This window comes from Moschus berezovskii, chromosome 9 (assembly GCF_049115385.1).
Source record: "Moschus berezovskii isolate FMDL1 chromosome 9, NW_MosBer_1.0, whole genome shotgun sequence".
Classification (NCBI taxonomy): Eukaryota; Metazoa; Chordata; class Mammalia; order Artiodactyla; family Moschidae; genus Moschus; species Moschus berezovskii.
This window is the reverse complement of record NC_142468.1, coordinates 45,363,939-45,376,200: the sequence shown is the minus strand read 5'-3', so window position 1 is coordinate 45,376,200 and position 12,262 is coordinate 45,363,939. Positions and strand designations below refer to the sequence as shown.

Here is a 12,262-nt window from a genome sequence, read left to right as displayed (position 1 = left end):
AATACATTTTAAGAAGGGTCACTTTTCTTCTTGGTAATGCTGCGTGCCTTTCAGGATCTTAGTTCCCTGGCCAGGGACTGAACCCAGGCCCCGACAGTTAAAGAACCAAGTCCTAACTACTGGACTACCAGGGAATTTCCAAGAAGGGTCACATTTTAATTGGTAGTGTGGGCACTTCCCTAGTGGTCCAGTGGTTAAGACTTCATGTTTCCAATGCAGGGCGTGCCAGTTTGATCCCTGACGGGGGGTGGGGTGGAGGGAAAAAGATCCCACATGCTGTGTGATGCAGACAAATGATGAAAAAAATAAAGACAATAATTGGCAGAATTTTTCTTCACAGTGTTATGTAAAATATTGGTATATTTTATCACTGATGGTATCTTAGATAAGATTCTATTTGTAGTTCTAGTCCAAAATTCTACTTGTATACCCCAACTTCTTGTCTCCCCTGAAACAGATTAGTTCTGGTTTTCTTGATCATACCATTAATTTACCAATCATGTGTACATGTTCGTGTGCATGCTCAATCGTTCAGTTGTGTCTGACTCTTTGTGACCCTATGGACTACAGTCTGCCAGGCTCCTCTGTCAATGGGATTCTCCAGGCAAGAATACTGGAGTGGGTTGTCACTTCCTCCTTTAGGGGATCTTCCCGACCCAGGGATTGAACCCCCATCTCCTTCATCTCCTGCACTGGCAGGCAGATTCTTTACCACGGAGCCACTGGGGAAGCTGAATCTACCAGTCACTTCCAAACTCTGATCAGCTGAATTTCCTCCCTTTCCACCCTTGTCTCAATGGTTAGCACTTCCACTGGATTCTTACTGCATGATACTTTTCAGATCATCCTTTTCTCTCAATCTTGTTTTAGATCTTTGTTCCTCTGGACTTGGACTACCCTCATTGCATTTTTAAAGGATTCTATTCTTCCTTCTAAGCCACCAGAGTACCACAGTTAGATCATCTTTCTTCACACTGCAAACAAGCCACTTCCCTGATTAAGGACTTACAATGGCTCCCTTTTGTCTACAGAATGAAATTTACACAACCGAGCATCCCAAGCTCCCATTATTTGGCTTTGATCTGCACTTTGTGTTTTTTGTCTTCACAACTTTCCTAAGGGAGCCCTCCAATCCGGACAAAATGGTTTATTCACTCTCTGTGGTAGGCAGAATAATGGTGCCCTAAAGATGCCCACATGCTAATCCCCAGAATCTGGGATCACCGTAGGACTGGGTGTGATTAAATCAAGGATCGTAAACTAGGGAGACTATCCTGGATTATCTGGGTGGGCCCACTGTAATCACAAAGGCTCTTAAAAGATGGGAGAGGAAGGTAGAAGAGTCAGAGAATGAGATGTGATGACAGAAGCAGAGGGACAGAGTGATGCAATTGCTGGCTTTGAAGATAGAGGAAGGGGCCAAGAGCCAAGAAATATGTGCGGTCTCCAGAAGCTGGAAAAAGGTCTGGGAATGAATTCTCTCCAGAGTCTTCAGAAAGAAATGCAGCCCTGTTGACATGCTGATCTTAACCCAGTGAAACCTGCTTTGGGCTTCCCACCTCCTAAGCAATGCCATAATAAATTTGTGCTGTTTTATGCTCCTGCATTTGTGACAGCAGCAATCGGAAATTAATATACTCCCTTATTCATGGACTTCCATTTTCCCAGATAATTTTTCTGGACATCTTGCTTGCCCCTCCCCTCCCCATTCACTCCCGACACTGCTCTGTGCCCCAGGAAGATGATATATTTACACAGCATCATCAGGCTTCTTGCTCTCTGACTCGTTTGGCCAACAGGAGGCACTAGCAGGAAACTGGAGGGAGGTTGGTGCTGAAGGCAACATGGCCCACTAGTAAGCCTTCTCTGCAGGGCTGCCGCCACCCCTGTCTTGCTGACTTGAGGCCTGGGGGTGATGAAGGGTCCCTGTGTGGCTGGTGCCAGATTTCTGCCTTGTTGGACTCCTTATACCCTCCCTGCAACTCTGTAAATAGAATCTTTATTTAAATTCCCTCAAATTACTCAGTTGAGTGTGTCCTCTGTTTCTTGTTGGGAGCTTGGCTGATACTGTAATGTCGCTTGGAGTGCTGTTCTCTGTTCTCATGGCCTATCCATGTGCTCTGCTTTGGAGACCTGGCTCAGGTCCCAGCTCTGCGGACCACAGAATGTCAGGGCTGAGTGAGGCCTGAAAGGTCATCTAGTCCAGCAACATAGATGGTTTTTCTCCTACTTCTCTGACCACTTCTTCTTGGTCTCCTCTGGCAATTCTTCCTCTGTCTTAAGTACTGGCATGTTACAAGATCCTGTCTACCATTTCTTTTCTTACACTGTACATTCTCCCTGGGAGAAACTTGTCCCCTCCAAAACTCTCATTATAATCCACATCCTGAGGACCCTCAAATCTTTGATTAAGACTTTGTTCCTTTAGGACTAGATCCATGTATTCCCACTGCTAAACCAACATCTCCACTTCACTGAATCAGGCATCTCAAATGGTAGAAGTACTTGCATCATCTGTCCTGCCAAATAGCTTCTCCTCCTCTGGAATTTCCAGTTTCAGAAATTTGGCCAAGAAAGCGGGGAACCATCCTTGACATCTCCTCTTCCTTGTCTCCTCCCCATTCATCAATCCAGTCCTTACCTAAACATGTCGAGGATCCATCTGCTTCACTCATCTGCACTTCCACATCCAGTCTTAGTCCATTTTGATCAATTCTTCATACAAATGGCCAAAGTGATCTTTTTAAAGAACTCTGCCCTAGTTCGGAGAAGGCAATGGCAAGCCACTCCAGTACTCTTGCCTAGAAAATCCCATGGATGGAGGAGCCTGGTAGGCTGCAGCCCGTGGGATCGCTAAGGGTCGGACACGACTGAGCGACTTCACTTTCACTTTTCACTTTCACACATTGGAGAAGGAGATGGCAACCCACTCCAGTGTTCTTGCCTGGAGAATCCCAGGGACGGGGGAGCCTGGTGGGCTGCCGCCTATGGGGTCACACACAGTTAGACATGACTGAAGTGACTTAGCAGCAGCAGCAGCCCTAGTTACTTAAAATCCTCCTGTGGCTTCCCTTTGCCTTGAGGATAAGGTTCAGATCCACAGTCTGACCTCTGTCATCCTCATCAGCCTCATCCTGTACTGCACCCCCCAGCTTCCCCTGGCTCCAGCCTCCTGGACTGCTTCCAACTCCTGGATCACGCCTTATGTTGTTTCCTCTGCTCAGAGCACTCTTATCCCTTCTTCCTCTGGCTGCCTGCTAGCCAGCTCAGCTCAGCTCAGTCTCAATGTAAGCTTCACTCAGTTTGGTGCTCTGTAATAACCCAGAGGGGTGGGATGAGGGGGTGAGTGGGAGGGAGGCTCAACAGGGAGGCAAGGTGATACATGTATACATATCGCTGATTCACACTGTTGTACAGCAGAAACTAACATGGCACTGTAAAGCAATTATATTCCAATTAAAAAATAAACATGAATGTAAGCTTCAATTCCTCAAAGTTGCCTTGTTTGTAATCCCAGGCAGGTCTGAGTCATTCCCCACCCCAAGGCACATCCCTCGTTCAGAGCTCTTCTTGACTTTATTACAACTGCTTGTTTTATCTCTGTCTTTCTTGCTAGCTCTGTGAGCGTGGGGACTGTATCTGTTTTAGTCACTGTTATGGTCCTGGCTCTCAGCACAGGTCTTGACCCAGGATAGGCATCCAACAAATATCAAATGAAGGAAATGAGCTCAGAAAGGTGAAGTGACCTGTTGGTTCAAAACTCATTCCACCATATCCATAGCCTCCACTTTTTGTCATGGAACTTTCTGAAGCCACCTAAGCACAGAACAGTTGCTCTGCTCCCTAAATTCAACTACACCGCCAAATCCTAGAGGAGAGGGATGATGTCATGATTCTTTCTATTCCTGGGCCTCTTGTAGACTCATTCAACAAATATCTACCGACAGCCCACCTTTTTTCACTGCTGGGACAAGAGCAGTGAAAAAAACAGATGATATCTTGTACTGGAGCTGAGCTTACAGTTTGGCAGTAGGAGAGACATTGATTAATTAGTTACAATAACATGTTAACACTATGTAACAGTCCCTGTTAAAACAAACTACATACGTTGCACTAGTGCATCAGGAGGGTGAGAAAGCCAGAGGAGAAAAAAAAAAAGCACCCTCCTGAAGCACAACTTTGAAGATCTGGGGGAAAGCTGGTTTTATTTTTAATAACAAATATAGATGTATGTGGACATATTATTCACACAGCTTTTAAAGTCAAATCACAGATTTCTGGGTCAAGGATGGCCTGCTTTAGCCCCTACGCAGGGCCCCGAGTGTTCACACTTGCCCTCTCCTCCTGTTAGTGACGCCGCAGTGGAAAGTTTCCAAACATCACTGCAGTCTCACCTCTGGCAGAGTGCTTGTCCCATGGCGAGCTCTCAACATGCAACAAGAGACTAATATGCACACTGGAGCGAAGCAAGTGCCAAGCAGTGCTTTCAGGAGCCCAGGAGCACATGCAAACCAAGAAGGTTGGAAAACAGAAAATAGGAGCCAGGACCGGAGCTGAAGGAGGGATGACTTGGACCCTCCGATAGCTCTTCCTATCAGAGACACGAGCCCTGAGGAGGAAAACAAGGAGCGTGGCTTTCTTTACCTCTTCCTCCACTACCTTGCTTGTATATGTATTTCATAACTGGTACGAAAGAGGAAAATCAGAAACAACGCAAAGTGCCCAAACTTTGGTCTCACCTCCATGCAGACTTGGAATCAAACCCAAAACATTCCGCCCTATTTAATAAGCCTGATCCAAACCAAAGACCCATTTTTACAGAACAGTAACAAAAAATACTTGCAAAACCTAGCGAAAAGTTTTTTAAATGGGTAAAACTGCCATGAACTGCTTAGGGGTACACACGTATCTGGGAAAGCTACAAAGGACAACACATGGAAAGGAGAGATATCTCAGAAGGAGGGGCAGGGGATATGATTGGGAAAGGACAACCTGACCTTCCACCTCACTGATGATGATTTCATCCCAAGAGGGGAAGTCAGTATGTGAAAAGTTATTATTCTTTATTAGGTATCTTCAATATTTTATAATAATCTTTAAACAATGGGTGAACCAGTTTGCACAAGAGAGTCAAATCTACATTTTTGAAAACTAGTAAATTAGAAAAAAAATTAGCTTATCAATATAGCCTCCAACCAAACAAAACAGGAATTTTTAAATTGGAGTATAATTGCTTTACAATTTGTGTTCGTTTCTGTTGTACAACAAAATGAATCAGCTGCATGCACACATATATCCCCTTCTTCACCGCCTCCATCCCACCTCACTAGGTCATCACAGAGCACCGAGCTAAGCTCCCTGTGTTATAAAGTAGCTCCCCACTAGGTATAAACACAGAAAGTAATCCTATATATTTAATTTCTTTCTAGCTGCAGGCAAATACAAAGATGTGTACAAAACACATAGCCTGTGTTTTGAAATCTAGCTATTTCAAGATGGCTCTTTCAAGTCTTTTTTTTTTTTTAATAACCAAGTGGCTCCTGCCATATCCTCAGAAATCTGTGCAGGAGATGCAGGACAGAGAATGGGGTGTGATAAGGAGGAATTTCAGGTGAAAAATATGAGAAAGCAATTGGAAGGGGCAAGCTGAATGGAGAATGAGGAATAGATCTTACCAGAATGAAAAGCTGTCCTATCTCACAGCACAAATGTGGCCATAGCTTAAACTGCTCAAAACAGTCTCATTTTAAAACAGTGTGCCCACCAGTAACCATTCCCTCCAGGTTCAGAAGAGAACAGAAGACAAAAAGCGTCTCATCCTCGGTAAAACAGGCAGAGCAGTACTTATCTCAGAGGGCGGAGGTGATGTTTAATGTGGTGACGTATCTACCAGGAACAGCTGCTAGCACATGTGAGCCCTCAGTCAAAGCCATTTCTCTTTTGTCCTTGGGTGCAGTCTTCTACGTGGGCTATTTGTTTCCTCCATTATCCTTGTCAGGATCTGTTGAACGTGGAGAGGCAGCACCCTATAGGAACCCTGGGTCAGCACTGCCAAGTATAGTGAGCTGCCATGGGGAGGCTGGCCAAAGTATGAGATAGGTTTCCACCTGGGCAGGAAGTTGCCAAGAAGCTTCCTGGCTGGGCAGAAGGGCTCTAGCATGGAAATCTCACTGTCTGCTCAGACCACCATCTGGTTTCTAATTCTCTTGGCAGGTCCTACTCCCCGTTGCTGCCCTATCCCTTTGTCTGGCCCTATTCTCTGCTTTCTAAGGAGTTCCTGTTTCTGGACTTCTGCATACCTGCTTGCCTTCCACTTGGGTGTCTGGGTCTCCAGCTGTCTTTTGGTTCTAGCTATGTTCCCTCATCTTGGCTTTGGGAAGTTATGGGTGTCTCACTTCCTGACTGGCACCAAGGATTCTCTACTGTTTGTTGACAAAAGCTGGCTTCTGTCTGCTTATGAATCTTTGACTCACCTATCTTCTCTCCCTTTCTGGCATCTGTCTCCCAGTTTGGTTTTGATCAAAGCTTTGTTAAGGGTTACAAGTGCTATGTGCCCTTTGACTCGTGACTGCTTATCAAGATGATATACAAAATATTTAATAACTGGTGTGAAATGGGCATTGGCCATCAGAATGGATGTCGGCTATAAACAAGAGGGATGGCTGACCCTGCATATATTGGCTGAACAGCAGCCCAGCTCCCTAGACTCTGGACCCCTCCCTCTGCTCTGACAAGAGGCCTCCTGGTTCTTTCACTGGACTGAAACCTCAGATTTGCTCCTTACTCCTCACATCCTGGCTTGCTGCAGCTGGTCGTGTGCCTTGTTTCATGAACTCCTATTACCTACAGTTCTAGGGCTGACGTTCTCATTCCCTCAGCTAACACCAGGGAAACCCAGGAATACTGATGACACACATGAAAGAGATGGGATAGTCTTGGTGCCAAACCAGGGGGGCAAAACATAAAAGCATATGAGTGTGTGTAGGAAAAAATCCTTGTAGCAAAAGATTCAGCATAAAATGAAAGTGTTATATCTTAAGAATTGTTTCTGTTTTCTTAGTCTGGTAATAGGAAATCTCTTCTGCACCTACCTTCTATGAGCTCCTTTGATCCGCTTATATTCTATAAGGAAACATTTGGTTATATGTGATTCACAAATAAAGTGAACAAGAGGAAATCTGTGAACTTCTGTCAGAAAGCTGGGTCTGTTTTTCCTCCAACGTTTCCCTGCTGCTGCTGCTGCTGCTGCTAAGTCACTTCAGTCGTGTCCGACTCTGTGAACCAGCCCCTAGAACTTTCTGCTTATAGAGGCGCAGATCTTGAACTCAGAGAGAAAAGGGATAGCGCTTTCAGGATGGTTTGTGGGGAGGGCTAGAAATTCTAAGGTATGGGAATTTCAGAATTTGAGGTTGGAATTAGGGGATGAGGTGTCTTAAGAATGAACGATTGATAGTAGTTAAGACAAAGCAAGAAAGAGAACTTCCCCTGACCCCACTCACTCCTCCAACAGGACTGAAATCTTGAGTGAGTGTAGTGAGACACAGACTCACTGTGAGTTCCCTGCAGATTCACTGCAGATGTCCACACTGTCCTCGGTAATCCTTTCCCTTTGTTTGCTTATCTAGAATACCTATATACCATTCTCTTTGATTCGCTGTCATCATTTTGCTACATTCTCCAGCTTCCTCCCCAACCCTTTTACTCCCCCCTACCCTGAACCAGCTGAAAGTTGCAGATGTCATGCTGTTTTGCCTCTAATACCTACATCTCAAAAGAAAATGACAGTGTCCTCCATGACCACCGTACCATCGATGCACCTAAGAAAATGAAAAGTAATTCCATGATATTTATCTAATATGTAGTCCATATTCAAATCTCTCCAATTGTCTCCAACTCATCAATCATAGCTATTTTTTTTTCTGATTTGGGATCCAAAGTTCACACATTCCAATTTATTGTTAAATCAGTTGAATATTTTAATCTACAATACCCTGGCGCCACCATCTTTTTGGCAGGAACATTACACAGGTGACGTTATGATCATCTTACTGCATAACCCAACAGGAGATTCATGGTACGTGTTGGTATGCTTGATCATTCAGCGGAGGTGATGACTTTCTCATCTCTCTATTGTAAGGACACATTTTCCCTAGGTATTATGTGGCAAGATACTTTGAAATAATGTCAAAATCCTCTTCCCCAACAACCTCTGGCTCAAAGGTTTTGTCATCTGTGGATGAATCCTTGCCTGAATCAGTTACATTAGAGTTGCAGAGCGCTGGTTTTCTGATTCTCTCATTCCTTCTATTATGTATTTATTATTCAAACAATGACCCATCAGTACCCATCCTCTCTGTCCTCAGTGTCTGTACTCTCTGGTTACTTTGGCTGTGGTTCCTCCCCTTCTCCTCGCTCACCACCTCTGAGGGCTCCTGCCTAGCCCTGCGGAGACATTTACATCTCCCTTTACCTGATGATCCCATTAGGTCACTTTCAGCCAATTAAAAACAAACACAGAAAATCCACAGCATGTTGTTGTCTACGTATTTATAGTAATTCACAAAAATTAAAACAGTCGTAATGCATATTTATTGGATTAGACTGCAGAGAGTAGAGAAAACCAGTTCTATTTTTTTTTAAATCAAGTTGCCTAAATCCTGAAAAATCTATCTTCCTCACTAGGTAAAACCTCCTATTCTGTCACAGTCAGGCTTTCTATAATGGTGTTGAACAGAAGCACCCTCCTCTCCTTAGTTTCTTGATATGAGAGCCTTGGAAGAACAGAGGTTTAGAAATCATTTAGGCGGAATACCCCGTTTTACATGGAGAAAGAGGTTTAAAGAGGTGAAAAGACTTGCCCAGGGTCCCTCAGCTCCTTAATGGCAGAGCTGGGGAAATGGGTTTTTATGATACTTGCTCCGACGTTCTTTTCATTCCCTTCCCAAGGACCTCGTGATCCCGATGTTTAATAGGCAAGAGGAAGCCCGTAGCATTCACAGCCTTCGTTGCTAATTCGCATTTTGCCTGCATCACCTTCCCATCTTTGAATACTTCAAAAATTCCCATTAGGAGCCATTATTGTTATTGTTATTATTAAAAACCAATTTTCACTCCTGCAGGTCAACAAGGAAAATTTAGGAAGACTCAAGGGAGCACATGCTAACATTACTTAAACCAGGGGGAAAAAAAAATAGAGTCTCACGACCTGCATCAGGCCGCTCTCGGAACGCTGCTTTTTCGGAGGCTGAAACACCCTGCGGGTGACAGCTCCAGCCGGAGTCCACCCTTCCCCGCCGCCCGATCTAACGCTGCAGTGACAGGCGTTAGGCTCCAGGAGCTTGTCAAACGTTCACAGGAGAGAAGTGGTGAACAAAGCCCAGCGTGGAATCACCCGGCCCCGCAGCTCAGGGAGGACGGACACCGCGCCCTCACTGCGGCGGCCGGGGGATGCAGAGGCTGCGGAGGCGCAGTGCAGCGCGTGGGACCCACGCCCGCTGGGCGCCTCCCTCCCGCGCAGCCCTCCACCGCGCCTTCCTCCGCGCAGCCTGCCGAGCCGAGGAGGCCAGAGGCGGTGCCGGCTCCGCGCGCCCTCCCGGTTGAGCGCCGACCCCGCAGAGCATCCTCCCACAGGCAGGGAGGGCGCGGCCGCCCCGCGCTGCTGGCCCGGGGGCTGCAGACGGCACCTCTCCCGGGAGGGCCCCCACCCGGGAGGGCCCCCACCCACCCCCGGCGCGCTCACCCGTGCTTGCGCCCATCCCGGAGCCGGCGGTGCGGGCCGTCAGTGCGTCTGCCCCGAAGAGCGGGGCCGGCGAGCAGGGCGGCGCCGTGGCCCCGGCGAGCGCGGCGATCAACAGGCGGCTCCCGGCCGGGCGCGGCGCCGGGGCGCGCGGCTGCCTCGGAGCAGGCTGGGAAGCGTAGTTCGGCGCGGCGAGCGGCGGCCGCGCGGAGGCTGGACCCCCTGCCCCCTGGCTGTCACCCCGGGCTCCCCCACCCTCCGCTGCAGGTGTCCTCGCCCGGAATCTGAGCCCCGACCCTGTCAGCTCTGTGCGCGCGAACAGGACCTCAGCCTTGGGACCAGGCTGTGAAGGGCTCTCTTGAGAAGCCCGGGGCCATGGGTAGGGTGGGTGGCAAAGGCTCTCCAGGCTTGTGAGGATAGCTGGGTGAGTGAGCACCGTTACTTCGAAGCCCTGAGAACACCGGCTTGGACACAGACGAGGCCTGTCCTGGGTTTTCCTGGCTTTACGCCGGCCTCGGGCGGAGTGGCTGGGGCACATGCCTGGGGGTAGGGAGGTGGGGTGTGGCGAGGCTGATCTAGAGTTTGTGGGTGAGGATGTTAGCCAGCCCACGCACACGCGGTGGCTTCACTGAGGAGAGCCTCAGCATCCTCATCTGTAAAGTATAAACTTAAAGCCTGAAGGTAAGTTGTGAGGACTAAATGCATTTTAGGTGCGTATGCGAAAGCCCCTCTTGTCAGGCCCTTAGCACATACTCAATAACGTTCATCAGGAGTTACAGGGAGACCCGGGCACACTTCCGATCTTGAAAGCCCATAGTTGGCCTCGTTGGTCTGGATAAATAAATGTTAAAGCCCACCGGGTTTGCTGTTGTCAGCTATTTAGCCGTCTCACTTCACCCGGAATATGTACTGTGATGTGTCCTCTATGCCAGGTTCTTGGGAGCTACAAAGACAGAAAATACTGTCTGGTCTGTGAAGCATGGAAGCGGGGGTAGGCGGTGGAGGCGGGGGGTGGTGCGCCCTAGGACAAAGATGAAAATTATGAAAATACATGGCATAATTGGGTTACCTTCCAAAAGCATTTTCTACTACATGCGACATCTCTTCTTTTTGAACTCTTGCTGCATACTTTCAACGCAATATTTCACATTATGGTGGGATTTGCATTTTCCAGATGTGGTGGAAGGAAAATGAACCAAAGGGATGGATGCAGCATTGCTGGCATAATTTCTGAAACAGGCAGAGTGAATGGATGTGAAACAGCATCATAATCTGTCAATGACCTGTGCAGTGATCATGTGACCAAAAAAAATGCTGCAGAGAAAATTCCATGTTTGAAAATAGTAGCATCACTTTTCATTTGCGGAAGTACATTCCTATCCATGTTCTCATTTGACTTTTCCAACAACCTTGTGAGATGCAGGGTGAGGATTTTCTTCAGTCAGAGTTCCAAGAGACACAGAGAAGTGATATGAGTTATTCAAGGTCATCCAACTGGTCACTGAGCCTTCTTCTCTCCTTCTGTCCTGGTCTTGTCTGAAGAGGCACTCTGAGTGCTGTCTTTCATTTGTACATTTCAAAACAGGGCCATGCTTTCCCCAGGAAGAGGGCTGAATCAGAAAATAAAGTTAATTCTTAAAGGCTCTTGGAACTATAAGCTAGAACAATGGCATCCGGTACCTGCTGACCGAGAGACCAGTGTTGTGTCCCCTAGCAGCACTGTAGTGATGGATTACAGCTTCTTTCACTACACTGTAGTGATGGACTACAGATGCTGGTGAACCTCCTCACCAGAATTGCAAGTTGGCAAGAGAAGGAGTGAAATGAAAGGGAAGTGTGACCACGTCAATTTAAACCATATTCCCATGTTTTCCTGTATTTTTTTTATTCCAAATATCCTATGTAACAGACCAGATGCCTTTGACTTTTTTTATGTTGTACATTTGTCACAAATTATAGATTTCTGTTAAATAAGAATAGGACTGCTTACAGATCAAGCTAGTATCTTCCCCAGAGAAAGCTGGTGGTAGACATAAGCTGAAAATAACAAAGTAATTTTATTCAGATTGTAAGAAAGGGTGAAAGTGAAAGTGAAGTAGCTCAGTCGTGTCCGACTCTTTGCGACCCCTGTGAACTGTAGCCTACCCTCCATCCATGGGATTCTCCAGGCAAGGATACTAGAGTGGGTTGCCATTTCCTTTTCCAGGGATCTTCCTGACCCAGGGATTGAACCCAGGTCTCCGGCACTGCAGGCAGACGCTTTACCGTCTGAGCCACCAGGGAAGCCCATAAGAAAGGGTAGCAAATGTTTAATATAGCAAAGATACTTTGTTGTTGTTCAGTCACTAAGTCATGTCCAGCTGTTTGCAACCCCATGAACTGCAGCACACCAGGCTTCTCTGTCCTTCACTATCTCCCTGAGTTTGCTCAAACTCAGAGTAGTCAGTGATTCTATCCAATCATCTTATCCTCTGTTGTCCCCTTCTCTTCTTGCCCTCAATCTTTCCCAGCATCAGAGTGTTTTCC

The 12,262-nt window shown here is 46.9% G+C and overlaps 1 protein-coding gene and 1 pseudogene across 1 annotated transcript in view; one reads left to right on the top strand and one right to left on the bottom strand.

The window, feature by feature from the left end:
- Positions 1 to 9,866, bottom strand: part of TMOD2 (tropomodulin 2) — a 61,594-nt gene extending 51,728 nt beyond the window's left edge. Inside the window, exon 1 of the mRNA XM_055436449.2 lies at positions 9,740 to 9,866. The gene's annotated coding sequence lies outside the window, so the exon portion shown is untranslated. The remainder of the gene's footprint in view (positions 1 to 9,739) is intronic.
- On the top strand, positions 1,361 to 10,085 carry LOC148776443 (uncharacterized; annotated as a pseudogene).
- Positions 10,086 to 12,262: the final 2,177 nt, after the last annotated feature.